At 42.5% G+C, this 27,956-nt stretch overlaps 1 long non-coding RNA gene across 1 annotated transcript in view; it reads right to left on the bottom strand.

Annotated features, from left to right (window-relative positions):
* LOC133341956 (uncharacterized) overlaps nucleotides 1–27,639 on the bottom strand; it is a 121,188-nt gene extending 93,549 nt beyond the window's left edge. Inside the window, exon 1 of the long non-coding RNA XR_009755078.1 lies at nucleotides 27,416–27,639. This is a non-coding gene — a long non-coding RNA (uncharacterized LOC133341956). The remainder of the gene's footprint in view (nucleotides 1–27,415) is intronic.
* Between the last annotated feature and the right edge of the window lie 317 nt (nucleotides 27,640–27,956).

Here is a 27,956-nt window from a genome sequence, read left to right as displayed (position 1 = left end):
TAGACATTTACACTATTTGGCTCACCTATATAACTTGCGATACTTGACGTTATATAGCTAACTTTTCTGGTAATTTCAGTGCATGCTAAATTGCAGTTGGTCACAGGCAGCCAAAAACGAAGCAGAGATTAGTTTATTTCATGTTGAGCTAATTTCTCGTGTGCTGGCAACACGCCCTATTGAATGGTAACTCTCTCTTTACCTACCAAGGCTGCACACATTTAAGGAACCGTTATTAAATTGTTAAACGCCCAGATACAGCAGACGCACATTTCATCCGAAATCCGTTTCCATTCGCGCCGCTAACGCGGTGACAAATGGCCACTTTCCACGCCGGTTGCTTTCGTCACAGCATAAAAACCCATACAATTACTCTGAGATCTCAAGGCGTATTTTTTCCCCTCCCCTCCCCCCACGTGCACCCCAACAACAACAACAAAATAAGGCTTCAAATCAGCATTATTCGCCAAGGCCTCTGTCACCCAGTGAATCTTGAAAATGTCCAGCGGGGCAAAATGAAACTCACACAGTCAGTGACAAATGAGTCAATAACAAACCGCCGCGGAAGGAGGGTGGCAATGTGGCTTCGTGCAACACGGGGTTAGGAGGCCGCGGATGTGTGGCTGACACACTTTAATATTGATGGAAACAGATAGGGCAACAAAAACCTCGGCTCCTAGATAGGTTTGATCGATTTCACTCCTTGATTTTTTTGTTACTTAGTTGCTTGGGATTCATGGGGAGTTTTTTTGGGAGGTTTCCAGGGTGATGATGGGGAGGTTGGAATGATAACGCCGCGGGGCAATATTAAAAAATGAAATTTTTATGAAACATTTTCAAATAATTTCATTCATCTTCGTGACAGTGGAAATGTATATTGCATTTTAAAAAATGCCTCAAGATTTTAATCTTAAACACGTATTAGCTATTTTTCATTATAGGGTGCATTAAATGTTAAATAAAATGTAAAAGTCAATAGGCAAAGTTTTTTTTAATATGCTCACACAAGGAATGTGGGGCAGCAGAGATTTGTTGACAACCTTGAGCAGGTGATGGAAACTCCACATTCCTTTGGCCAGTGCCATTCTCTCCCCAAGATGATCACTGCTGACTGCCCACAAATTATTCCACATGTTATCAACCCCACAGAGATTGGGGGGGGGGGGGGTGAGATTTCAGCTTACAACATTCTCTCATCGAAGTGTATGAATGAATCAATTCAGCAAGTTGTTAATTCATTGCTGGATGACGAACTCCCTATGCCATGTTGGTCATGGGAGCCTGTGCGACCAAGTCAGTCCGACTTGGTGATGTAAGGCAAAGAACAGTTGAAATATATCTCACAAGTGATGCCAGCAATGGCTTGGAATCAAGCTCAGGTCGCTCACTCTGAGTGTATGAGATGAGTCTCACAAAGTGAATGTGTAGAGTCTGAAAGAGAAGAGACATCGAGTGTTGAATAAGTGACTCCAGAAGTATTTCTGTTGCATCGTATTCTGTGGCAATTCCTTGACAAATGCTCTGCTGATTGAGGGAGTCTCAGAAGGACATTTCATCACCAGGTGACATCTCTGATAACACAAAAAGTCAGTGTCCCACTTCTCAAACGTGCAATGTGACAAGTGCTTATCTTTTAGTAACTATGAGCCAGTGGTGAAAATCCACCATTCCTATGATAGGGGAGAATCCATCCATAGAAAGGCCAGTTGTTTTCCACAAAGTAGTACATATCTTATCAATCCCAGAGGGATTATGGGCTGAAGTGAACACAGCCTGGGACGTGAACTCATGCGCCTTCAAAGTCATGCACTTTAACCATAGTGCCCCCTGGTCTAATTAATTGGGCCACAGTTTCTGATACATTCGCCAGAATATGTATCTTCAAAAAAGAAAACGGTTTTTTTTTGCATGGAATATTATCGACCATTAGTTATATGCTCGTATACAACCAAACGTTCATCACAAGACATGTGTCGACAGCATGTCAATTCTTTGATGTGCTGACCTCATGAAACCACTCTCTGCAAAATTTGTTTCACTGATTGATCTAAACACGCATTCCGTCTGGTAATGCAAAGGAACCGGTGATCTATACTGGACACGTTCTCTTTGAAACAGACGGCTTCATTATCGACCCCAGAAATCAACATATTTATTTATTTTATGCGACTGTGTGCCATTTACGAGAAATTTTGACATGCACAAGACTAAAAAGCGTATATGTACAGGAAAGTGTAACTCACCCATTTATCATATTAACATATGTACAGTGTAATTTTACATAGAATGTTCACATATCCAACCTCATGACTTACCCACCAATGCCTGAATCCCCAGTCACACACGCGACGCTGTATTGTATATGTATTAAAAAGCATATTCGGTAGTCAAAGAGATGGCTCTGCGATGAGCTTCCGGGTTTGAGCAGCGTGTTGTTCGACGGGAAATAAGCTCCTGAAGATGGTTGCTCATCACGTGGGGTGAAACATCGGACGTCGTGCCAAACGCGTGGCACAACTTAGAAAAACACATCGGAGAGCCGCACAGAAGAACCGCAAAAACCCGCCGTGGTGCAAGGTCGCACCATTTAAAATGAACAAATACGGGGATGTGTTATCTTCCTTCAAAACCCATGAGTAATAAGCATTAATTAACAATTATGTAAAAAATAGTAACCCTGTCACTTCTGTATATATAATATATGCAATCATACTAATTAATAAAATATGCATCCAATTACTAGGACTAAAGGAGCTGTTAAACAAACGTGCAAATTATTCGAAGTGATTTACAAGTGCTGGTTCTACTCTGTCAGTCAAGGAAATTATATCGCTCTGAAAATTTACTTACAGTGGAGGTGACAAAGGATATTCCAGTGAAGGCCATAATCAAGTAAGATAATAAAATTCCAAATGTATAGAAGGCATACCAAATGAGAAAACACATCACAATTAAAAGTGATTTCCTGCTAAAATGTGCAGGAAGGCAGTGCTCATATCCTGTTCGCACTTATTTTCTTGACTCCTAATAGATGATGGGTCTAGAATCAACCCCCAGCCAGGATTTGAACTCGCTACCTTCTGATTGCGAGCCATTCGCTTTACTGCCGAGCCACCTCGTCAGATAAGGTAAAATAAACACCTATTCAGATAATATAAATCGGGTGAAGGAAAAAAAACATCACTAATGGAAAAAACGGTGCTTATGATACGTCCGTGCTGTTCAACCTCCATCCTCTCCAGAGTCATTTGCACTGCCTTAAAATTGCTTTCTGTTTTAAGAGCTTATTGATTGAGCGGGCCGGCAGTGTAATGCTTTTTATTCGGCTGCTGTCGTGTTATCACAATAAATGATTTTTAACAGGATGCTGGCTTTGATGGTGCACGTAAGAATGTGTCCATCATTTGCGTGCTTGACGGTGCAAACAATAATGTACCTGTCACCTGGGAATTACACATTTACATGTGCAAACAATACATTGTAAAAAGCCGTCCACTGAATGACACCTGTGTTTGAGCACTGGCCTAATGCAGCATGAAGTACTTGAAATACTTCTGTAAATGCCCCCTAAAAAAAAAATCCAGAAAATTATTTAATTATATCGTTCATTTGCTGTATCAATTTAACAAACAACAGAAAGTGCCTCCTTTTGGTCAAACGGGTTTTTGGGCATCCCTCAGCCAGTGGTGGAAATTCCATATTCCTATGGCAAGGAGCAGTCTCTAATAGGCTGCTAACTGTTGACATCAGGGGTTACAATAGTATTGATCCTAGAGAGAGGGGTGATGGGCTATGATTGCAAATTAAACTCATAACCTTATTGGTAGGGAAGCTATCTGCCACCGTGTCTCCCTGCTGGAAGACACATGCTTTACTTTCCTAATAAAACATCAGCCAAGTTGAAACACCTTCAGCAAACTTTCAAAGTCATTAATTGAATGATGCAACATTGACATGTTGCATCTGTTTTACAGTAAAGCTGCTGGATTGTGTAATTAATGACACAGGGACAGGCACTAAAATGTGCAATTAAATTGCTTATCAATACGACAGGGGACCCCTGACCAGTCTTTAAATGTTGATCTTTGATTGCGATCAAGTCCTCTGCCAAAGTGCCAGCAGCCACATGTTAAGCATCAGTAAGGAGTGATGATTATAGTAGCACAACCGAGCACAAATACACACACACAGAGAATTTGGTTCAGCGAGTCGCGAACACGAGCCCGGAGGCACGTGACGAAAGCCCCGAGTGTCGCTTGAGTGCTCCTCCAGCTGACTCCTCGTTGGAGAAGCGGAGAGAACGAAGCGACGTTCTAATAGCGCGTTTGTTACGCCCCTGTCCCCCACTCCCCCGGCGTCAGCATCGGTTTTGACGATGACACTCAAATGTGGCGCTTGCCTGGTGCTTCAGCATATTGTGTGCGCAATTGTTTGGTTAATTCTGACGATTTGAATGGTAATGAAGACTTCCTTGCCATCGGAGTGGCAAATGCAGTAAAAGATTGTTCTCCATGGATGCAAATTACTACTATAATGAGCCAAGAATGCCTGTTTGTGTGTAACGCGCGTGACGTCACTCCACATGCCGCACCCCCCTCATTAATATTCATGAGCGAGTATTTTTTTTCGCAAATTCGCTTTAAGTTTGATGTTTCTTTATTGAAAGTGAACCTAATAAATAATTCTACGCATCTTCTTGGTTCTTTCGGTAAAGTCACGTAGAAGGGAAGTAATAAAATAATAAAAATAAAACATAATAAAACAATTCTCACGACGTTTCGGCCACAACGCAAGCAGCCGTCCTCAGGTGAAAACCAGGTCCGTCGAGGCGACAGAGTCTGAATGAAACAGCACACGAGCTTGGAGCATATATATAAGCTGGGCGCATTGACAAAGGAATTTGCATATCAAAAGGAATTTAGCATATTTATGGGAAATGCAGGAATGTGATTAGTACTGCATATGCATGTGCATTATGCAGGATTAACAGCATCAAAGGGAGCTGCAGTTACTGCTGCTGCAGCAGTTGCTGCTGCTGCTGCACTTGCTGCTGCTCCTGCAGTTACTGCCTTATCCATTTTAATATAACACTATGTATTATTCTACCCACCCTAATGTGTATCATACTGCTATATGTTTACTGTACAATTACGACACCATACATTACTCTGCACACTGCACCATGCCAGTGAGTGGAACGCGGTCTGAAAGTCACCGTAAACGTGAACACAATCAGTTAAGATCCGAAATGGTTTATTACGTCCTTCCAATGATTGCTAAGCCAGAATCCATCTTCTCGGTTGAAATTGTCTCTGTGTTTGTATATGTGGATCGCCTCATGAACGAATCTCTCATGATAGCCAGATGGCTTGCAGAGAACCTCTGTCTTGGAGAAGTCAATGTCATGTGAGCCCACTGAATTGTAACAGTGATCTGCCACGGCTGAGGTGTTTGTCCTACCGTGTTTCAGGTCTGCCTTATGTTCACGGATGCGGTCTGAGACATGTCGTTTGGTTTCTCCAATGTAACTGCTACCACAGAGGCAACTTAGTTTGTAGACGCCAGGGTACTGTATGTCTGGAACCACATCTTTTACAGACGGGACCAGATCACGGATTTTATGTACTGTGTTGAATCGGACCTGGATCTTGTGTTTAATCAGGATTTTGGAGATCTTTTTTGTGACCCCAGCAATGTAGGGTAAGGTGATGGTCTTGAAAGGCTCCTCAACAGGATCCTTCTTGATGGTTGGAGTGATGGCTTTGCGGATTGTGTAGTCGGAGTAACCATTAGCCTTAAGAGCTTGGCGTACGTGTTTGAGTTCACTGGAAATGTGTTCATGGTCGGAGATGCATTGGGCTCTATGATATAGAGTCTTGATGAGGGAATTCTTCTGGGATGGATGGTGGTGGGAATCCGGTTTTAGATAAGCATCCGTGTGGGTGGCTTTCCTGTAGACAGAGTGGCTCATTGAACCATCAGGTCTCCTTTTGATTAGGACATCCAAAAAGGGTAGCTTGCCATCATTTTCGACTTCCATGGTGAATCTGATGGCTGGATGTATGGAATTGATGTGGTCGAGAAATTGGTCTAGAGCAGGCCGGCCATGTGGCCAGATGACAAAAGTGTCGTCTACGTACCTCTTCCATAAGGTCGGGCGTAGAGTGGCAGTCTGGATGGCGTCCGTCTCAAATTTCTCCATGAAGATGTTGGCTACAACCGGAGATAGGGGGGAGCCCATTGGGGTGCCCTCAATTTGCTTGTAGAAGGTTCCATTCCAGGTGAAGTATGTATTGGTTAAGCAGTGTCTCACCAGGGGGGGTACCCCAGCATTCAGTCCTTGATGAACCAAGTCTTCAATGATTGCGATGGTGTCAGGCACAGGCACCTTGGTGAACAAGGAAACCACATCAAAACTGACAAGCAGGTCGTCTGGGGACAGGGCAATCCCCTTGATTGTCGATACCAGGTCAGTAGAGTTTAGTACTGCAGAGGTGGTTTTTCCAGTGAAAGGCCGTAGGATTTCGGACAAAAAAAAAACGAGCCAGTTTGTAAGTGGGGGAGTTGATAGTAGAGACAATGGGACGAAGAGGTGTATCTTCTTTATGTATCTTTGGCAAGCCGTACAATCTTGGTGGCCTGGCTGCAGAAGGTTTCAACGAGAACTGTTTGGTCTGATCAATTAATGCGGTTGAAGCAGAAATGATGTTGTTGGTTTTGGAGACGAGGCTGTTGGTGGGGTCTCTTTTTATTTTTGTATAGCTGCCATCGTTGAGTAGTTCTTGAATTTTGTTGTTGTATTCTATTTTGTCCATGATGACAGTGGCATTGCCTTTGTCGGCTGAGAGGATGACAATGTCATCCCTCTTTTTTAATTGAGCTAATTCAAAACGCTCATCTTTGCTGATGTTGCTAGCTGGCATCTTAGCGTTTTTGAGGGTTACAGAGATTTCAGATCTTGCTACGTCTGCAGCGATGTGACTCAAGCCCTCGAGAGCTACATCTACTCGAGCAATTATATCATTAACTGGTATGTGTCTAGGTGTGACTGCAAAGTTTAGTCCTTTAGCTAAAACGGATTTCAAACCTTCAGAAATAGGACTGTTACTGCGATTAATTACGACTTTGTTAACATCTAATTACGACTTTGTTAACATCTAACATCTAGCTTTTCAAGATTGTACGGCTTGCCAAAGATACATAAAGAATATACACCTCTTCGTCCCATTGTCTCTACTATCAACTCCCCCACTTACAAACTGGCTCGTTTTTTGTCCGAAATCCTACGGCCTTTCACTGGAAAAACCACCTCTGCAGTACTAAACTCTACTGACCTGGTATCGACAATCAAGGGGATTGCCCTGTCCCCAGACGACCTGCTTGTCAGTTTTGATGTGGTTTCCTTGTTCACCAAGGTGCCTGTGCCTGACACCATCGCAATCATTGAAGACTTGGTTCATCAAGGACTGAATGCTGGGGTACCCCCCCTGGTGAGACACTGCTTAACCAATACATACTTCACCTGGAATGGAACCTTCTACAAGCAAATTGAGGGCACCCCAATGGGCTCCCCCCTATCTCCGGTTGTAGCCAACATCTTCATGGAGAAATTTGAGACGGACGCCATCCAGACTGCCACTCTACGCCCGACCTTATGGAAGAGGTACGTAGACGACACTTTTGTCATCTGGCCACATGGCCGGCCTGCTCTAGACCAATTTCTCGACCACATCAATTCCATACACCCAGCCATCAGATTCACCATAGAAGTCGAAAATGATGGCAAGCTACCCTTTTTGGATGTCCTAATCAAAAGGAAACCTGATGGTTCAATGAGCCACTCTGTCTACAGGAAAGCCACCCACACGGATGCTTATCTAAAACCGGATTCCCACCACCATCCATCCCAGAAGAATTCCCTCATCAAGACTCTATATCATAGAGCCCAATGCATCTCCGACCATGAACACATTTCCAGTGAACTCAAACACGTACGCCAAGCTCTTAAGGCTAATGGTTACTCCGAATACACAATCCGCAAAGCCATCACTCCAACCACCAAGAAGGATCCTTTTGAGGAGCCTTTCAAGACCATCACCTTACCCTACATTGCTGGGGTCACAAAAAAGATCTCCAAAATCCTGATTAAACACAAGATCCAGGTCCGATTCAACACAGTACATAAAATCCGTGATCTGGTCCCGTCTGTAAAAGATGTGGTTCCAGACATACAGTACCCTGGCGTCTACAAACTAAGTTGCCTCTGTGGTAGCAGTTACATTGGAGAAACCAAACGACATGTCTCAGACCGCATCCGTGAACATAAGGCAGACCTGAAACACGGTAGGACAAACACCTCAGCCGTGGCAGATCACTGTTACAATTCAGTGGGCTCACATGACATTGACTTCTCCAAGACAGAGGTTCTCTGCAAGCCATCTGGCTATCATGAGAGATTCGTTCATGAGGCGATCCACATATACAAACACAGAGACAATTTCAACCGAGAAGATGGATTCTGGCTTAGCAATCATTGGAAGGACGTAATAAACCATTTCGGATCTTAACTGATTGTGTTCACGTTTACGGTGACTTTCAGACCGCGTTCCACTCACTGGCATGGTGCAGTGTGCAGAGTAATGTATGGTGTCGTAATTGTACAGTAAACATATAGCAGTATGATACACATTAGGGTGGGTAGAATAATACATAGTGTTATATTAAAATGGATAAGGCAGTAACTGCAGCAGCAGCAGCAAGTGCAGCAGCAGCAGCAACTGCTGCAGCAGCAGTAACTGCAGCTCCCTTTGATGCTGTTAATCCTGCATAATGCACATGCATATGCAGTACTAATCACATTCCTGCATTTCCCATAAATATGCTAAATTCCTTTTGATATGCAAATTCCTTTGTCAATGCGCCCAGCTTATATATATGCTCCAAGCTCGTGTGCTGTTTCATTCAGACTCTGTCGCCTCGACGGACCTGGTTTTCACCTGAGGACGGCTGCTTGCGTTGTGGCCGAAACGTCGTGAGAATTGTTTTATTATGTTTTATTTTTATTATTTTATTACTTCCCTTCTACGTGACTTTACCGAAAGAACCAAGAAGATGAATCCCTGCAGTCACGAAAGCTTTAAATCGAAAAATAATTCTACGCAGTAACAAAGTAGATTTGGTGTCTTTATTTATTTCTTCAGCACTTGAGACAAAAGGTAAGTCTAATTTATTATTCTACATTATGCTAAAATAGACATTTCTCGGTGATTTTCCAAATATTGTATCGAATTCCAATTTATTTCAACCCCAGTGACAGAAAGCAGAAGAGAATAGAGTATCAGAGCAGTGAATTTGAACAAATTGAAGGTCAGTTATATACACTGCTACAGTGAAATGCAGTGAAGTGTTTGATGACATACTTTCGTGCAAGAGTCACTGCCATCAAATTTACATAAGATACAATTATACTCTGCTCAATGTTTTCGTAAATATTACAGCTTCCGTCCAAGACTGGCAAACAAGCTAATTATACAAAAAAAATAGGTTAAGTTGGGTTTTCTAAAAGGGCAAGTTTCTCTCCTCTATGAGCAACATAAATTGGAAGCAGTACAAACTGATCAGGTAAGTCATTAGTAAGTGCACGTCAGAACCATTTTCATACACATACCAATTTATGTGTCAAAGTATTTTGCCAAAAGGGACTATTTGCTGGGAGGGGAAATTGCTCATTAGAAGGATTTAAAAGCATTTATTAAAGTCAAGTTAGAGTGCTTATGCAAGCAATGGGATGGGGTGGTGCGCATCTGTGTTGGCTGACAGATCTAAAATCTTTCCAGGGGGTGGTGCAGGGGACAGGTCCTGAAAATTCCACTAGGGCCCTACATTAAGAATAAAAACATTCAAGTATTTTCCATGGTGAAAATCAATGAAATACTATGTTTTGAGGTCTCAACGGCAAGGATGGGGGGCAGTTGCCCCCCCCCCCCTCCCCCCTAGATCTGCCACTTCCTGAGCCAGCACTAGAAATTTCACATTTGTATTACAGGGGGGCAGTTTCTGAATTAAGGCGACCATGTTGCTGACCTCCGACAAAGCAGTTGTTGCTTTAGTAGCCCTGGAGGGATGATAGGCTTGGGTCAACTGCCAATTGGGATTTGAACTCATAACCCGGCGATCAGAATCGTACTCACCTGTAATTTATACAGGCAATTTGACATCATATTGTTATATCAATATTTTTTTTATATTATCTTAAATTTATACAGCGCCTTTATCGAAGGCGCTTTGAATGGGTTATGAGTGGTACAATGAGGGTATCTAACGGTGATATGGTGAATAGGGATGGATATGGGGAGGGAGTTCATTGGGTACGGAAATTACTGGGGTACCTAGGGATGGAGGGATGGGCGAGGGAGAAGAGGTGGATCTTGATGGAGGAGCGGAAACTCGACAAGGAGGGTGCTTGCTTAATGTGGAGGGGAAGTGTGTTGCAGTGCAAGGGTTGCGGCAAGTATGGAAAAGGAGCGGTAACAGGATTGTACACATATACACATGCATATTAACGGGAAAGGTCAGGCAAGTGATACAAAAGCATTTAATCCTGAAAAATATGAAAATAAACGTTGGGAAAACACCTCCAGTAAAAGTGATATCAGTGATGTTACAACTGATATACAATATTGTTTGGGACAAAAGCACTTAAGCTGTAAATAAGGCACATTTTACTGCCCTGCGTTCCGTTTAGCCAGACGTAGAGTGCAGTAGGTTTGCATTGTACAAAAATACAAGGGGGGGGGGGGGTTGCGTTTCAGATAAGGGCAGAGATTGGCACCAAATATTGAACTCGCGCCATGAACTCGCGTATTACGTGACAGGGATAAAAGCAGAATGTAATAAAGCAAAACAATTATGCTTACCGTTTAACAGAACAATCAGATATACGAGAGGTGTGTGGCATTATAAAGTGAGATGAGGCGGGGGGGATAGAGGCGAGACAGGGAGACGGGGAGATACAAGAAACTATTAGATGAAAGAAATCCCAACTGAATATTGAAATGCGGGTCCACAGACGTACACCTCCCAAGACAGGAAGCAGAAGTGGGGTCCTTTCAACATCTCAGCACCCATTCTCCTCTTCCCCCCCCCCCCAACCCTCTGTTCTGTGTAAATTCAGGCCCTCCGTTCAATTCCTCTGGGTGCCTAAAAGAACCAGGCCCAAGGTCAGCTGTCATCATTGCTCCCCTCAACTGCGAACATTTCAGCAGCCCCTCTTGCCCATGGGGGCTGAGGGTGACTGTATCTTAGAAGTAGGAGACAGTTTCATAGAATTTCAGCGATGCTTATCACAAACCAAAAGTTTGTGTCAGCAGATCTCATGTAGACCAGCTAATAAAAATGCACATTTAAAGTTTCGTGTTTAATATACACCTACATTACATAAGTAGATCATGCATATTTAGCACATGTCTTTTGTTTCTTTCTGCGACCTATACATAAACTTTGTTGGGATTCACATGATTTTACTTGTGTAAGTCAAATTGCATGCAATTTCAATACACGCATTGGCCAGTTTACACTACTATGTGCACTTAATATATTGAATACACATGACATAAAGCCGAGATTTAGGATAGCGAGTCGAAACGAACCCATGGGCCTTGAGAGTGTACGGTAGCTGTATTTGAATACTACTGTAGTGGTGAAAATTGAGACACACTCTCTGTGGTTGGAGGTAACCCGTTTATTAACACTTTCCTTGTGTAGGGAACTATTAACGGAACTGGTTCTATAGTTGGTGTCGACGTACCTATCACTATGTGGGTAGGGAGTTACTCAATGAACGGATCAGTCAGCACAACCACCAACTGACCCACGATACCGAGGCTATTCAAGATCCAAGACAAGACGACGTGGCGCAGGCTCACTGAATGTATCCATCAAATCGACCCCCGACGATCTCTGGGCTTCCCCTTTATCCACTTGAGCGTGGCCTCGCCCCGCCCCCTGGCCACACCCCCCTTCTGGCATCTTCCAGAAGGTTCGCTCCATGGACTGCACGAATCACGCCCCCCTAGGGACCGTTCGTGTGCTGTACCCATGTGGGTGGGCAACAGCGCTCTAACCCCCTAGAGGGCGATTTACTGTCACTACACTACTAAGACATTTACAGGACAGGGTAAGCAACTTTGAAGTCTGTAATAAAATAATACAGGAAAGCACTGCAAGCATAATCAGTAAGATGACGGTGTTGTGATGGTTGGAGGCAGTGGCAGCTTCGAGGGGGAAGGGGTGATGAGGGCAAATGCACATCCCCCCCCCCCCCCTCCCAGGAATAGTTTCTGGAGCAGTACACCTGGGGGTGTGGAATGGCTGTGGTGACCCACTCCTCGCTTTTTCTTGGCTATACACGAGGTGGGGTTTCTGGCACATTCCATAAAAATCTGCGGGAACCCTGACCACACTCTACAGAACACCGACGACGTGCCGATTTCGGTTGTTGGGAATTGTGGAAAATACATCCAACTCAGTCGGACTACAAGAAGCACCTTGGAAGGACAGAGAAGCTAACATGAGTGTTTAGAGAACAGCTATTTTGGTGCAGGGCCAATGTCTGTGTTAACTCAAGTCAAAGAGCCCGTGTGTGCAAGTACCTGTTAACTTGATAAGATAAGGTAAGCCGCTTGGAGGTTACAAAAAGAACAGGGCCAAAAAACAACGCACACATAATTACAGATGAAGGGGAGGTTGTGACGGATGGGCCTGGTAGAGGGCAACTGGCTCCAAATATAAGAAGACACCTTCAAGCCAGATAGTGGGTAATACTGTTGCCCCGGGAGCTTGGGTGTCACCTCTGCAAAAGTTGCAGAAGATGGCTGTGATGATGGGGCATGGAAGCATGAACAGCGTTGTCCACGATGGCTCCTTAACTGTTACTTTGATATGTACACACACGTGTTGACATGTACCGTATTTTCCCGCATATAGCCCGCATACACATATAACCCGTAGACGCATATACCCCGAAAAAATAGCGTTTTGTGTAAAACAAATTTTAGATAGCCCGCACCTCCATATACCCCACATGCATTCATATCTTTAACGTCGTTACCGCAGCTTAATTCCATCATATTAATACAAAGTTTACTTTTGTAATACATTCCACTATAAATTGTTAACATTTAAATCATAACGTGCACAAAGAAAACAAACTAACCGGAAACGAGTTAACTTACAACTGTAAATCAGTCCCTCCAGAAAAACGCGATTATGCGATCGCAAGATTCCACGCAAAATCAGCCAAAGTCCGCATATTTATGCGGGGGGCGCGTTTTTTCAAATACGCCGCACTTTCGCCGCATAAATTGCAGATTTCCGCGCGCAAAATATGCGGGCTTGCATGATTTCATAATCCCCGCATTTTCGTTGCAAAAAGTCACATATATCCTAGCGGAAAGTTGAAAAATGTTGCGTTTACTTCACACAAGCGCAGCCATTTCCCCTGTTGCCATGGGAACGTTATGAAGTGACGTCACTCATTACAGTTGTAAGATTGCACTTTTTTGTTAGTAGTATGTAAATTTACATTACTGTAAGACTGTACTGTTACTGTATTGCTTACGTTACTGTGCACTGAAAACACTTATTTTAACAGAAGATGTCTGTTTTGTATAGCTACCTCTGTAAAACAGGAAGCACACATTTGATTTTTGAATATTTTATTTATTCATTTTTACAGAAGTTGTAGCATATTCATTTTGTAAAGCTACAGAACTTGTTCGACTCAATGTTTTGTAAGTTTGAGCCATCTGTTTGTTAAGGTCTGAAATAAAACAAGATGAGAACTTAAACATTCCCAGCACTTTCTGTGATGTAGTATGCTTGCTTATCATAGGAAGTAATAAGAAATGACTCTTTACATTAAAGTAGTAGGGTGTTGTGGGAATCACTTTTTTTTCTCTTTTTCATCAAACCGCAGTTTTTGCAAGTTCCCGCAATTTTTGCAAGTTCCCGCAATTTAATCGCATAAAATTGCATAAATATCCCGCATATTCCATCGCATTTTTTAAGAAAACGTGCCGCATAATCAACGATTTTTGCCCGCAACAATCACCAAAAACTCCGCGTTTTTCTGGAGGGACTGGTAAATAAGTAACAAAAGTAAATATCCAATAAATAAGTAACACATAACTGGTAGATAAGTACCGTAAGTAAGCGAACTGTAAGGCTTACCAGCATTCGACCTCATCATATTACAGCTACTGGACCGGTAATTACCCCTGTCGTTTTAACACTGGTAGATTGCTCACTGCGCAGACAATACCGGCGCTATGGTAACACCATTGCCTCCTGGCAACAAAGCCATTGGAAGTTTGAAACAAAGCTCATGGTCGCGACTGTATAGTGCTCAGCTAATAGCAGCAGCCTAAGGGACTCAGCAATTATGATTCCGCGTCTGGTAGACGCTTGTTAAGGCCCTTACAATTGTGCAATCCATAGCCTCAGCTGAAACTTTCGCACCCCCCTACAGCCACTAAGAGTATTACGGTAAACAAAGTGTGCCCACTTCAAACATTGTCGTTTAATTGTACAAACAATTCGAATAATTTAAAACGCGAAAACATGTGCAATTTTAGTGTGAGTGGTTTATTCAGCAGTGCTTTAGTCAAAGGTAAGTGTTGCATAGTGGATAGTCCTACCATGAAAACATTAAACGAGTTATGACATGTCACACGTGTAAAATATTTTTGGGATATCCCGCACCTCCATATACCCCGCAGGGTCTTGTTTTGTTTGTAAATAGTGGTATACCCCGTGGGTTATATGTGGGAAAATACGGAACATATTTTTGAAGCACAGTTGTACATTACTTCTCCACTGAAGCTCTCTAAAACCTTTCTGCAAATTGCCAGAAAGGATTTGGCAACGTGCGAGGGATCGAGATTTGGTGCTGGATTGGCAGAGTGGCACAGCCTCAAAAACTCTCTATGCATCACGTTCCGTGGCCCCAACGGGAATTGATAATTGTTAAGATTAACTCGGTGGCTTGGAGGCAGCAGCGTGGATACAGAGAAAACGTGTGTCCCACAGCATGAAGGACCTGGGTTAGATTCCCAACTTGAGTGCCTTTCTCTGTGGACGTTGTACGTTCTTGCCCTGTTTGGCACAGGTTTCCTTTTGGTTCTCCGTTCCAATGCTAAAAGATTACCCAATAATGACTCAATTGGGATTAGAGATCGCCGCATTGCCAACAACTACGAAAAAATGTACAGGTCACTCCTGAAAAATAGTATGGAGACTCAGGCTTTCCTGGGTAAACAAACGTAAACATATTAACACAAAGTGAATACACAGGTGTTGTTGTCATGGCTATGGCAAGAAAATAATGTTGTTTTTATGCCATGGCCTGTCAGCAGGATCTTACAATCTCTAACTTATGAAGTAATTCATACACATTTGATCAAATATTACCGATAGCAGATGGTTCAAATGACTCTCCTAATACACATCAGAATCTATATTTAGACTGGAGGAATCCGATGAGCTATGAAGCTCTTTTTAAAAAAAGTGTCCAGTAGGGGTGGGTCAGCAAGTTACAACAACGAATAGTACAAAACGAAACGAGTGAAAAATAAAGAAACGGGTAAGACAGTCTCTTCTTGTTGTTATACGGCTGCTGATGTAGATGCAACAACTCAAATTTCACTTTCTGGTGGTCAAGCTCCGATAAGCGCGTTAGGAGCAGCGAAGTGCATCGCTGTGATGTCTCCGTATTTGTGAGTCGGGTGGTGCGTTGTTATACGTTGCAAGGTCTGTTCTGGATGACCACAGTCGCACACTGGAGAGTTTCTAATTTCCTATTTGTGCAACATTTATCTACATCTGTCATGGTTTGTGCAGCGGCTGCGGTCTAGGGTGGACTATGAGCTTCACTGAAGATCAAAACCAGGGATAGCAAGTCGCAAAAATAACATAAATTATATCAGTCCAATGCTACATCCACGGGAAAATAATAACCGATTCACAGCGAATCATGACCCCCATTGTGATCATGATTCGAATCGCATCACGGTGTGGGGAATTGTTAATCCTCTCTACACGTTCATGGCAAAACTGCCCCACACCACAGGAGCAGGGCAGGTTTTTGTGAAACATTCGTGCTAGTAGATGTCACGCGAAACCAGAAACATCTCCCGCCCATGAATCATGTGTCCGTGTGCAGCACCGAACTCTGTGGTCTCATTGCAATTAGAATGACTGTTGGAAGGTTATGGGTCAATACAATTGGTTGGATGACCTTTTTTTCTTTTTGAGAATTCGAAATGTTCGTCTGGTCCTGTGATGATGTGAACAAATTCTTATATCACCTCAAGCCCTTTGCACCCCTGGCACTGCAACTTTAAGTGAATTAACATTTATTCCTAATTAACTGCTCGGTTTCCATTGTAACTCACTTTTCCTGTCTTGGGGCAGGATTCTTGCTAATTCTTTAATAAATCATGTTTGCCATGAAATCTTATCAGTGAGAAAATGCCTAAAGATACAACAGCATGCTCATCATTGAAGCAAAATTAAAAGAACAGGATAACCCCATGTGTGGCAAACTCCCAACAAAGCCTCAATTATGTATTAGCTGCAGACAATATTAATCATTATATGCAAATGCAGATTAATGATTGTAGCATGGGATGACAGTTTAGAGCTGTAGGCAAGCAATGAGGTTAATCTTGAGGCATTTAAAAAAATTAGCAACAAGAGCTCTGGTTATGTGTGCGCATACATGAATATTGTACCCATACGGTAGGCAAATAGAGACCATTAATTGAGAATTTGTTTGGATTCAAAGTGTAAGCTATGGCAGTGGCATGCGCAGAAAGAGCACTTGCGGGCTGCAGGGCCCAAACAAGAGCTTCGTAGCATTGGCTAAAGTCCTCGCTAGAGATTCCAGGTGTCATATTTTTCCTTCCCGAGACGAAGGGGGGCTGTGTCGCCACCCCCCTCCCATCATGGGGGAAGTTTTCAACACCTTAATTAATTTATTCTTAATAGTTAACAGTTATTATAATTACATAAATGTATTATATGCACCCGCGATTCCTAATGAGAGGGACAAAGCAAACTCATGCCCCCCCCCACCCCCCCCCCAAATATAGAAGTCAAACTCCGCCTATTGTTAAAATATGATTCACAATCGCAGAGATCCAAGTTCAAGTCATCGTCATTGGCAACTCAACCCATCATCGAGGAAATCATTGTCACTTTGTGGAAAGTTAACTATGGTTGGCTTGTGGATAGAACGGCCATTGCCATAGGAATTTGCAATTTCCACCAGACTCAGAGCGACCTCAAATATTAGCCCTGTAATCAGTCATTTGAGCATGGAGACGTTGACATATTCTGTTTGAGTCCATTTATAAATTGCCTTTACCTGTATTTTCCATGGTCCAATAGGGTAACACTTTTTGCAAAAAGGAAACCGTATTTTGTACCATGTCCTTGACATATTGTGTCAAAATCAGGGTTTCATAGATTCAACTTTCGCCCATGGTGATGACCTCTGAGTGGAGCTGCAATTCAAGGGAACTTGTCTTCATGCTGCACCAGGCAACAGAAAGGCAATCAGGCATGATCCAGGAGTCAAATTCCACATTCCTGTCACAGGGCTGAGGAGGAATGATGAGCTGAGCTTCCCTGCCATTTGGATTTAACTCGATAGCAACAGTGCCATCTGGCTGAATACAGACAGAGGTGGATAATACTTGGGTCCAGAACCTTATGATCTCAAACACGGGTCAGGCTGTATAGCTGCTGAGTTGCGCTACTGACATGAATAAAAAGGATTAATTTGCAGTTTCAGAACAGCTCATACGAATATAGATCTAAATAGAGATGAATGCTGACATATATATAAATGTGCATGTGTTGTATTATGTGTACAGATGTGAATCTGTTGCATTGCCACGTGATCTTTTCTAATACAAATGATTAAATAACTGTTAATACAATGTCATAACAAAGGCATTTTGTTTACCCAGAAAAGCCTCGGGTTGTGGCGGGTTTTAAAGACACATTTAAATATTTACGCGATCTAACCCAAAAAAACTCTATTTTGAATTCCTCATCTGTTTGAGTCTCTAAGTGGAGTGGCCACAAGCATGGATAACACGAACCAATCCCCAAAGAACAATAGCCTACTTGCTGTACTACAATATACTGACTAATTCGTCTCCCAGAAGTATATGTTTGGAGCACTTTAAACTTTTTTTGGTTCTTTGTTGAACCATTTTGTAATTATATCATGGGACCTCCTTTGCCAAAACCTATTCTTACATTTTGTAATTAGTATGAATTCCATTGTCGTTTAGCCCTCGTAAAGCAAGGTAAATTGTATATGCTTTTCAAAATCGTTTATCATAGGGATTAGACAACAAAAGCTTACCTACTCATAGGGATTAGACAACATAAGCTTACCTATTCATACCTTCATGTCACAATGCATTTTTTAATCAAATAACTGGAATGCTGTCCCATCAATACATTCCAAGCATACTCAATAACGCACTGTCACTAAATGGTTAAATTATCGCAGGCGTTTTTGTCATCTGACAAGCTTATTTATCTTGTAGAAAGATAATATGAGCATACCTTTAAGAGGGTATTCACGCTGAACAACACTGTGGAATTGGAAAGGGCCCTTTGTGTCGGTAGACTGATATGGGATGCAGGGCCTGTTGTGCCTGCCAGTGCACGTCAAGGAAATGAACATTGCATTTAGAGGATTGGCATTAAAAATGTGCACGATTTACAGTTTAAAAAATACATTTAGGAATTTAGTGTACAGTACATTGATAGTGCATGCACCAAAGGATGTTCTGAATTTTTAGAGTTTTTCTAATGATCCCCACCTGTTGAATTTCTTTCGTAGCGTACGTAGCCATATGTGCTAATCGGAGGTGTGGTGGGGGACCACAAACCAAACACAAGAAGCAGTTCTGACCAGCGTTGCGAAGCATGGTCAGCAGTGGATTTACAAAAAGGCTGCACATGTACGTGCACACAGAGGATGAAGTTAGACAAAAAAAAGCGTCCAAAATTATGTACAAAAAAGTGAATTTGTTTTTATATAAAATGTTAAACTATTGATTTTCAGTGCTACTGGATAGCACTTGACAGATCACAAGATCTCATTCCGTTTATAGTTGACTTCAATTCATCGTAATGGTCTATCGGGTGAGTATTTGTGGGAAGTTAATGTGGAGAGACCGGTTTTAGCCAAAGGGATATGGAATTTTCACCACTGACACTTTTATTTTTTGGGGAAATTTAGAAAAGGAATTTACAATACTGCCACATTTGATTTGGAAGATCCAGCTAGCTGCAATATTGATTCTTTGTCAACCAGAAAATGAACTCAAGCAATGTTTCTGCAATCATCCCTGCGTATAACCACTGATGCAGTAACATGCAGTGGACAAAGTTATAGGCCATCAAGATTTGGCCATCTTTGATGGCCTTCATTGCACACAGTGCAGCAGAGGTCATCTGAGCCATTCATTGGAGTTAGATGTCAGGTCAAGGCTTGACTAGCACCAGCACCCTGTGATCTATGGCTGTTCCTAAAATTAACCCTCTCCATAATGGGAACCTAAAGGGATTCTGCCATTGGTATAATGGTTTGCACACTGGACTTGCAATCCAGAGATAGCTAGTTCAATTCGATCTCCCAAAGTGCCAGTTTCCGAACCCCCCCCCCCTACTTTACACCGCCTCTGTCCACCCAGCAGTATAAATGGGTACACCATGGTTAGTGGATTGGCAGGTGGAATTTGGTGGGTTAGTGTGGGTACTCGCACCTCTTCCAAGACGTCCAGCCAACGTGGAAAAGTAGGCCAAATACCCTTTAAGAGGGGTGCTCTTGAGCTCCTCGAGTGGAAATTCTTTATCTAACCGTAGCTAGAGCGTGCAGTTCCAGGATTGCACCTTTACCTTTTTTTCCCCAATGGGAACCATCGAATATCTAGACATCAGCTTTACAGCACATATTGGATATAAACTCAGTACAAAGGACCCACATTTGACTATGTCAATTGTTGGGCATGTGCTGATAGCAAGCACGTATACAATCTGACACATTGAATGAGAGGGGTGGTGTGGCTAATATCGAGTGCACCGAGTTACATTTGTCTTATGAGGCACGCAATGTAGGCTTAGTTAGCCAACGGGTGAGCAGAATTTAAACCAGATATGCATTTCCACTGGAGTCAGGAAACGAACCCATGTAGCCAACACAGTAGGGGAGTGCACTGATCCCCATGTTTATTGGTGGCACAAAAACAGAAATACTGTAATACACTTCATAGATTATAGGGACACGTGCTTTTAGCAAGGGCATGTTCAGGCTGGAATTGTATTTGAGGGCATTGTCTGGGCAGGGCAAGGCCTGACCACCTTGTGTCACTTTTCATATTGTTTACACACTGAACTAGGTACTCATTTTAAGGCTGAAGTAACCTGTGTGGTAACTCCAGGCAGATACCACTTACTGCTGTGTGAATTGTAGCCCAACAAGCGACCCACTGAGCCACTGCTCCACATACACAATACAGACTCCCATACAACCCTCACAATTCTGGCTGTCGCCTGATGAGACTGGTTGTAATTACCGGCAAAATGTCGTACTCTAATTGTAAATGTCGTGGGTTTACTCGCCAACACACTGGTGTGCTGAACTCGTAAATAATTGCCATGCTTTGATTACGTTACAAACCTTACTAATTGGCTGTGTCGGTGGTGGTGGGTTTAACAACACATTTATATTTACATGATCTAACCCAAAACAAACCGCTATTATGAACCCTCATAGACTGTAGAGACAGGTGCTGTTTGCTTACACCTATTAAGGCTGGCACGGCACACAAGTAGTTGGTGCGGTGAATGCCACGCCCCGTGGCTTTCAACTGCCAATTGTTTATCTTTATAACCCTCACCGTTTTACACTTTTAAAGGCTGAGTAAACCTAGTGAAGGGGTCAGGACCAATTCAGATATCACTCGCCACTGATGTTATCTGTGGTAGGGAACTGAGCTCAGGTCACTGGGGTTCATAGCACGTTGCTGCAACCACTTCACCACTGCTTCCCACTAACACAGACAAACAAGCAATGGAATTCAATCATAAAAATCAGAGGACGCAAGGTATTTTCTGAGAGCAACATGTATGAATTCTTTAGCACTTTGGATGGTGGAGGAATGCACAGAGACGAAACCGTGTGGGGTATGCAATAAAATACAACGGGATACAGGATTTGCCATGTGGCACCATGCGCATGGGTATATACAGTGTATACACACAAAGCATACGAGAAATAAACAGCGGGTGATTTTATAAGGGAGCCCTGCATGATATAAAAGCAAATTGGCAGAATGATTCTATGGGTGGCCTGAATACATGATTGTGTGTGTGTGATGACATTACATAGCCCCTCTGGGATAATGAGCATTTATAACAGCGCAAGGCTTTGAACAGCAGACGCAATAGAGCAACACAGCTTGATGATGCTTTGCACTGCACTTGTGGCTATTGTGCTGTTTTTTTGCCGTCGCCATTCTGGCAGTTTAGGCCCAATTGGTGCATATCGAGGTGAAAAGGTCAACATGGCCAATGCTATTTATACATCTGCACCTGTCACTCCTTCCTTCTATTGGATCCTTCGACTGTTAAGAAGTTGCATGTGACTGTCAAGGTCTGTCCTCACAGCGAAAGGTGAAGGTACAGCCCTGCAATTATTTGCTCACACCACGGCCGGCAGAAGGGCCTCTACTGGAGGGAGCTCTGTAGAGAACCTCTCTGGATGCTACTTTAGACGACTCTTCCATGATGAACATACGTCTTTATTTATGAAGGTTTGCGCCAGCTGGACAAGATTGGCCAAAGACGTGCCCACTCAGGTCCATATTATCACTAAAACAAACAATGACATAATTTAATAACGCACAAGTCTGGATACTCTTCCAAAGTCAATCTTCTCCATGGGATGGGAGTGCCAACACACTTCCCCCCACCACCACACGTGGTCTGCCGATTGACTCTGGTGTAACCATCTACACTGCTGGTGGACACAGATGGGGCGGGGGTGCCAGGTGATTGAACTGGCAACCTGTGGACTACGAGACCAGTGTTGCTAACCATTGCGCCACAACAGCATCCACATGCTTACAGTATCCCAACGTACAGCTGCTGTTTTGTTTACCCTTGGATCCCGTGACTTCTTGGTGCAATGAAATTCATAGCATCCTCCGTATGGACTTGTATTATTCTCTATTCAAACTTTTGTTCATCTAACATTTTTTTATCAAGAAGTGTTCTCTTCCCATATGTGAACAAGCATTGTTGATAAAAAAAACGAAAACGCTTTAACTTATTTTGCCAATAAATACAGGTGTTAAGATTTTCAAACATCAAACATACACCTATTGCAAGGCATCAAGTCCACATTAACTACAGAGACTTGTGGCAAAACATGCAAACAAAATGTGTTGATAATTATGTGTCCACTGTCCTTGAAACTGATTGGCCTACACCAGAGACAGCCTCCTTTACGACTGTGTCTTACCAGTGGTAGACGTGGATAGACCTGTAACTTCTGAACCTGAGCTATTCATGCTTTGGCGTTTGCATATTTTTCTCTATAGTATCAGCGAGACAAAGCTATAAAAGAGGCTGTCTCTGGTGCAGGCCAATCAGTTTCAAGGACAATGCATACATTATAAAAGCATGTTTGTTTGCATGTTTTACCATATTTGTGATGATTGTACACTTGATGTTTGAACATCTGGACACCTCTATGTATTTATTGTATCATCTTGATACTGATACATAAAAGGGTCCCACATTATTGAATGAGCATACTGGCTGGGTTGAACGGTAATTATGAGGGGCATGATTCGATGCCCGGCTAATTAAGGAGACACGTTGAGCTCAAATCGCTTGAATGGTGGGCCATGCTAAGAGAATGCAACGGAGATACAAAAGGATTTATTCGACTTTTGAGACAATCTCATTTAAGTTCTGTGAACGACTGTTGAAACAAACCAACAATCCTGAGACAAAATCAATCTTCTCTTGCGCCGCCACCGTGGGATCATCTAATGCCAACTGTTGCAAGATGTTGTGGAAAATAACATCGTGGGTTAATCAAGAAAGGAATCACAATCGCAATCATGCAATCTCTCTAAATCCAGAGAAAAGCAAAAAAGCCTCTGAAATTTCTGTTTAGAAACAGCAGTGACCATAAATCGGATTATCTGCCCATGGTCCTTCCAAAGTCAGGCTCGGGTTGTGTTAACCCTTGCACATGCAGAAATCCAGTATCCGATCACCATTCCAAATTGTGTTGCTTTCCAGAGTAAAGCACTGCCAGAGCCAATTTAGATGGGATATTCTAAGTGCTCATCATGTTGTACAAGCTCGAGGGGGAGCTGTCGGTAGCTTACAAGTTTACATTTTTTCAAGGGTGGATAGTTCATAATTCCCCTGAGGTTGGTAAAAATAGTTAAAATGTATGTTTAGTGGATAATGGTTGTCCTTTTCAGAAGACTGGTCACTGCCATGGAAATGTTGAATTTCCACCACTGGCTCGGAGCTGGCAATGGATGATCGTTGAGCCAATGCTCACTTGATCAGTGAGCCTCTTTACTGTTTGACACTGAATTGAAAAAAATATAATCAAAGAATTACATACATTTTTTATTTGCGCCATTGTTATCGTGTAAGGCTATCCGAAAGGACGGCACTATTACAGGGGTGAGTGTAGTCTGCAGTGGTTTCAGTCAGGGAAAATATTTATATATGGCTTTATCCAATTAGGCCATTCGTAATTTTGCAAATTTGGACCGTGAGGCAGGCAGGCAGGCACACACGGCCTACTCTGTTTCACATGACGTCATGGGATCTTAAACGTGCCGTGTGAAGCGGGCGGCGTATGTTTTCGGTGAAGACACCCACGTCATTAGCCAAACTGGCCGCCGGGGCTCGAATCGTGAAATTCTACAGCGAGCGGCAAATACGCGAAAGCGCCCCGGCTGTCACTGCCCTAGACAAAAAGAGAGAGTCCCTGATGCCTCAGCATCACTATAGGCAACCCACACAAAAAATCCTCCTACCAGTGGTTATCACATAAAAAAAACCTTAATCGTTCGGAAATGCACAGACTGAAAGTTTCACTTAAATAATCTGCAATATCTTGAAATTGCATCACTTAATGAAAGTGTTAATTCGTACCATGTTGGATACATTTCCCCCAACAATTCCTTTCATGAATTCCTCCATATATTTAAAAGGCTGTCACTAATTGTATTGCCTACTGTGCTACTGGAGTCAAAACATTATATAGGAATACCTTGAATTACAGCTGAAGAAGTTATCAAAAATATAATTGCGGCAGTGCAATAGACCCATACCTTTGAGGAATCATCTTCGTAATCAGCTATCCGCTGCAGGACAAAAACCTCTACAACACTGTTATCCTCTCTGGCATGTTCCTTCTTTTGGCAGCTATTCCATAAGCAGTCATGTCCATCAACCTTCATCCCATCAGGCCCACTTGTGAATGAAAACGTTCTGCTTATTACATATTGGTTTGTTGCCTTTTATTGGCAAACAAAGTTTTACAAAAACACCGATCTACTTCATGAGTTCTAATTTTAATTTGTAATTTTCATCCCAATTTGCCGAAAATAATTGTGAAAAATTTGCATTACTTATTTTATTATTATGCTTGTTTACTGCATTTTTCAGTTGCATTCCTCCGTTATTTAATTGCTTCGCAAACTTGTTGATAGTGACTTTTGATTTTCTCATATTTATCTGGATCTGAACTTTGCAGCTTTTTTTTTAAAATAATCTTCAATTATTCTCTGTAGTTTATTTGTATGACAATCCAAAGGGCTAAATATACTGTTGCTTTGAATAGCCAGAGAGGGGCGTATCGTTTTGCCATACTCCTCCTCTGGAATGTAGTTTTATGCTGTCTTCATACAATCGCAGGGTGGCTTCTTCATCTTAATAAATGGTTTTCACAATGTCGATAAATATTTTTTATCAAGGTCTTGGTTTGTGAGAACTTGGATGACTGCATTAATTTCCACCGAGTAAAATGCTCTTAACAGTCGATACAAGCCAGCATAATGGTATTTGATTTTCATTTGTCATTTAAAATATTTGATTGACAGCACTGGGTTTGACAATTCATGGATATGTTACCTAATACATACTTTTTTTCGAGATAGCTTAGGGTTAGGGTATTTAATGAAACATACATATCATGTCTTTCGCCTGGAATGTATTGGTAAAAACGTATTAACTAAAGTAGCAAACAACTTCACAACGTGGTAACTCAAGAGGCCTCACGTGAAGCAAATAGCTGTAGTATTATGCGTATTACACCAGCAGTAATAAGTCAGGGTGGGCGATTGGTAAGACCCTGAATATTTGCAACAAGTAGCGAATGAGCTACCGCTAGGCCATGTCACCGGCCACTATTCTCCACAGCAACACAAATGATTATTTTGTGTTTGGAAAAAGACATTTTCTATAAACACAACCACCTCTGTCCACCACATCGATCACCGCACAGGTCACGTGTGACGGGGTAATGTGTGGGTACTCTCACCTCACCAATTTCAACACAACTGGTTAGCGGGGAATAAGAGGTCAAATGCTCCCTCTAATGGAGGCCTTAACGCCAGCAGGGGCCTGAGCAAGCACTTACAGGCCTGCAACACAACCAGCACTGCCCACGCATTTGGATGGGATTCACGGCTGGAGGGAGGGTGGTGTGGAGGTGTCACGTGTTAGAATATTTCTATAAGGGGAAATCACATTTATATTGCAATATTTTGTTCATGCCGTGGCAAATGCAATCCATTTCTATATGAATAAAGTAATTATATTTTAGCTTTTAAATCTAGGAACCTGCTTAAATTCAATAAGCCACCGTGACACTTTTTTTGGACAATTTTTTCAAGTTACGTATTCCCAGAATGCACTGCACATTGTTATTTCGCAAGAGTTTGAGGATTTTGATTGGATGTGGCAAAATAGAAAGGTCTGCTGAAAGTATGCACTGAAAACCTTGAATATTGGCTCTCAGGATTAAAGGAAGCTACTCCCATTTGCTCCCAAACTTCAGTGGATATCTTGATGTCGACAGGTTTAAATTCCTCTTAACATTTAATTCCTCTGAATAAAATAAATTGCCAATGGTATGGGGGACTTTTGAGCTTGAAAATATGTCTTTAATAGCCACTTTTAGGAGAGTAATTGCCAGATGTTTCATTTAAAGTAAATTGTGCCCTTTGCAGTTTGAAACAAGGAAAGCTGCCTGACCAGACATTCAATAACATCCGTATTTTACAAGGAACAATTCAAACGTACGGAGAATGATACATGAACAAAAGTCAAAACAGACTCAATGAATGTACAATATTCAGATGCCCTTATTCAGCTACATATAGATACATATCTAGATGAGTAAATTATTTATATCAGTGACGGAAATGTACACTATTGGTTTATTTGAATCCACTTTAAAACGTGTTATTTCCCTTAAACAACACAATATTATGTGTAAGGCCGTGGTGACACAAACCTATTTCATTTAAAGGTTATAATCCCTTGTTCATCATGACGTACTTTTTACTTTGATGTCTCAACAGCGTTATGGAGATTGTGTGGCATGAGGGTTCTGCCTTTGTAGTGAGGGTTGTAAGTTGACGCCGAGGAGGGGGGAGGAGACGCCTCGGAACCCCCTTCCCCACCCCCTCTACACCCCCCCTTCTCTCTCCCCCCTACAGAGATCTCTCCCCCAGTGACTCAAGTGCTGCTGCAGAGTCAGAGTCCCATACTCTTTCGATCTCTTGGATTGCACTCTCATGGTCACAGGTCCTTTGGATTGCACTCTCATGCTCACAAGTTCCTCCAACTCTCTGTCTCTCTCTGTGCCTCTCTCTTAAATCTCTCCCCCAGTGACTCAAGTGCTGCTGCAGAGTCCCACACCTTCCCCACCCCCCTCTCTACCCCTACAGCCGATGTCTTGGATTGCACTCTCATGCTCACAAGTTCCTCACAATCGCTGGCCCCACCCTCTTGCCCGATGCGGCAACCCCCTCCCCCCTCCCTCTCGGGTCAATATAACGCCTCGTTCACAGCAGTCTGATTCTCTCACCTGAAGACGGTCACTTGTTGTTGCAATCGAAACGTCGTGAACTATTATTTTATCTACCAACGTGACCTTACCGAAAGAACCAAACAGTAAGAATGTGAACTCTGCTTCTGAAAACACTCATTAGGGGCGTTACACAAAGTTGTTCACACTTACTTTTTTACTGGCAAATGAGGTTCCAATGGTGTAAATGCTTACCCCGAGCTCTCATACTCTGATGGAGTTGTGCGCCTTTTGGCGTCATCTGGTCCAACCCATGTGAGACGAGGCTCTAAGGTAAGCTGTCTCGGGTGTGGACCAATCAACTTCAAGGACAGTGCGTACATTATCAGAGTTATGTTTTTTGTTTGCATTCTGACTGCAGGTATTGTGGTCTATGCAAACATGACTCCTTGTAAAAAAAAGGTGTCAGTTTTGTTGCCAGATAGAAAGGTAAAAAAACAATTACCAAGTTTATAGTAGTTTTTAATTCACGAGTCGCTTTGGCATCATGAACCCTCGTGTATGCAGTAAATATATGGCGAACAAGAAGTCTCACTCCACGTGGGAATTTCACACAAACATGCAATACGCAGCAAGATGCAGTACAAAGCTGTTACTTGGCCCTTCTGGACTGCAACACGCTGCTTAGTGCAAAATTACTGTACACGTGCTATTCATCACAGACAAGCTCACATCGGCTCCAGGATGGAAATTATGAAACTGTCAAGTAGATATCAGGAATTCATAGCTTTAACCT

The sequence above is a fragment of the Lethenteron reissneri genome, chromosome 13 (genome assembly GCF_015708825.2).
Source record: "Lethenteron reissneri isolate LAM-NWPU_2019-01 chromosome 13, ASM1570882v1, whole genome shotgun sequence".
In the NCBI taxonomy this organism is placed as follows: domain Eukaryota; kingdom Metazoa; phylum Chordata; class Hyperoartia; order Petromyzontiformes; family Petromyzontidae; genus Lethenteron; species Lethenteron reissneri.
Note: the sequence above shows the minus strand (reverse complement) of the source record. Positions and strands in the feature narration are given on the sequence as shown.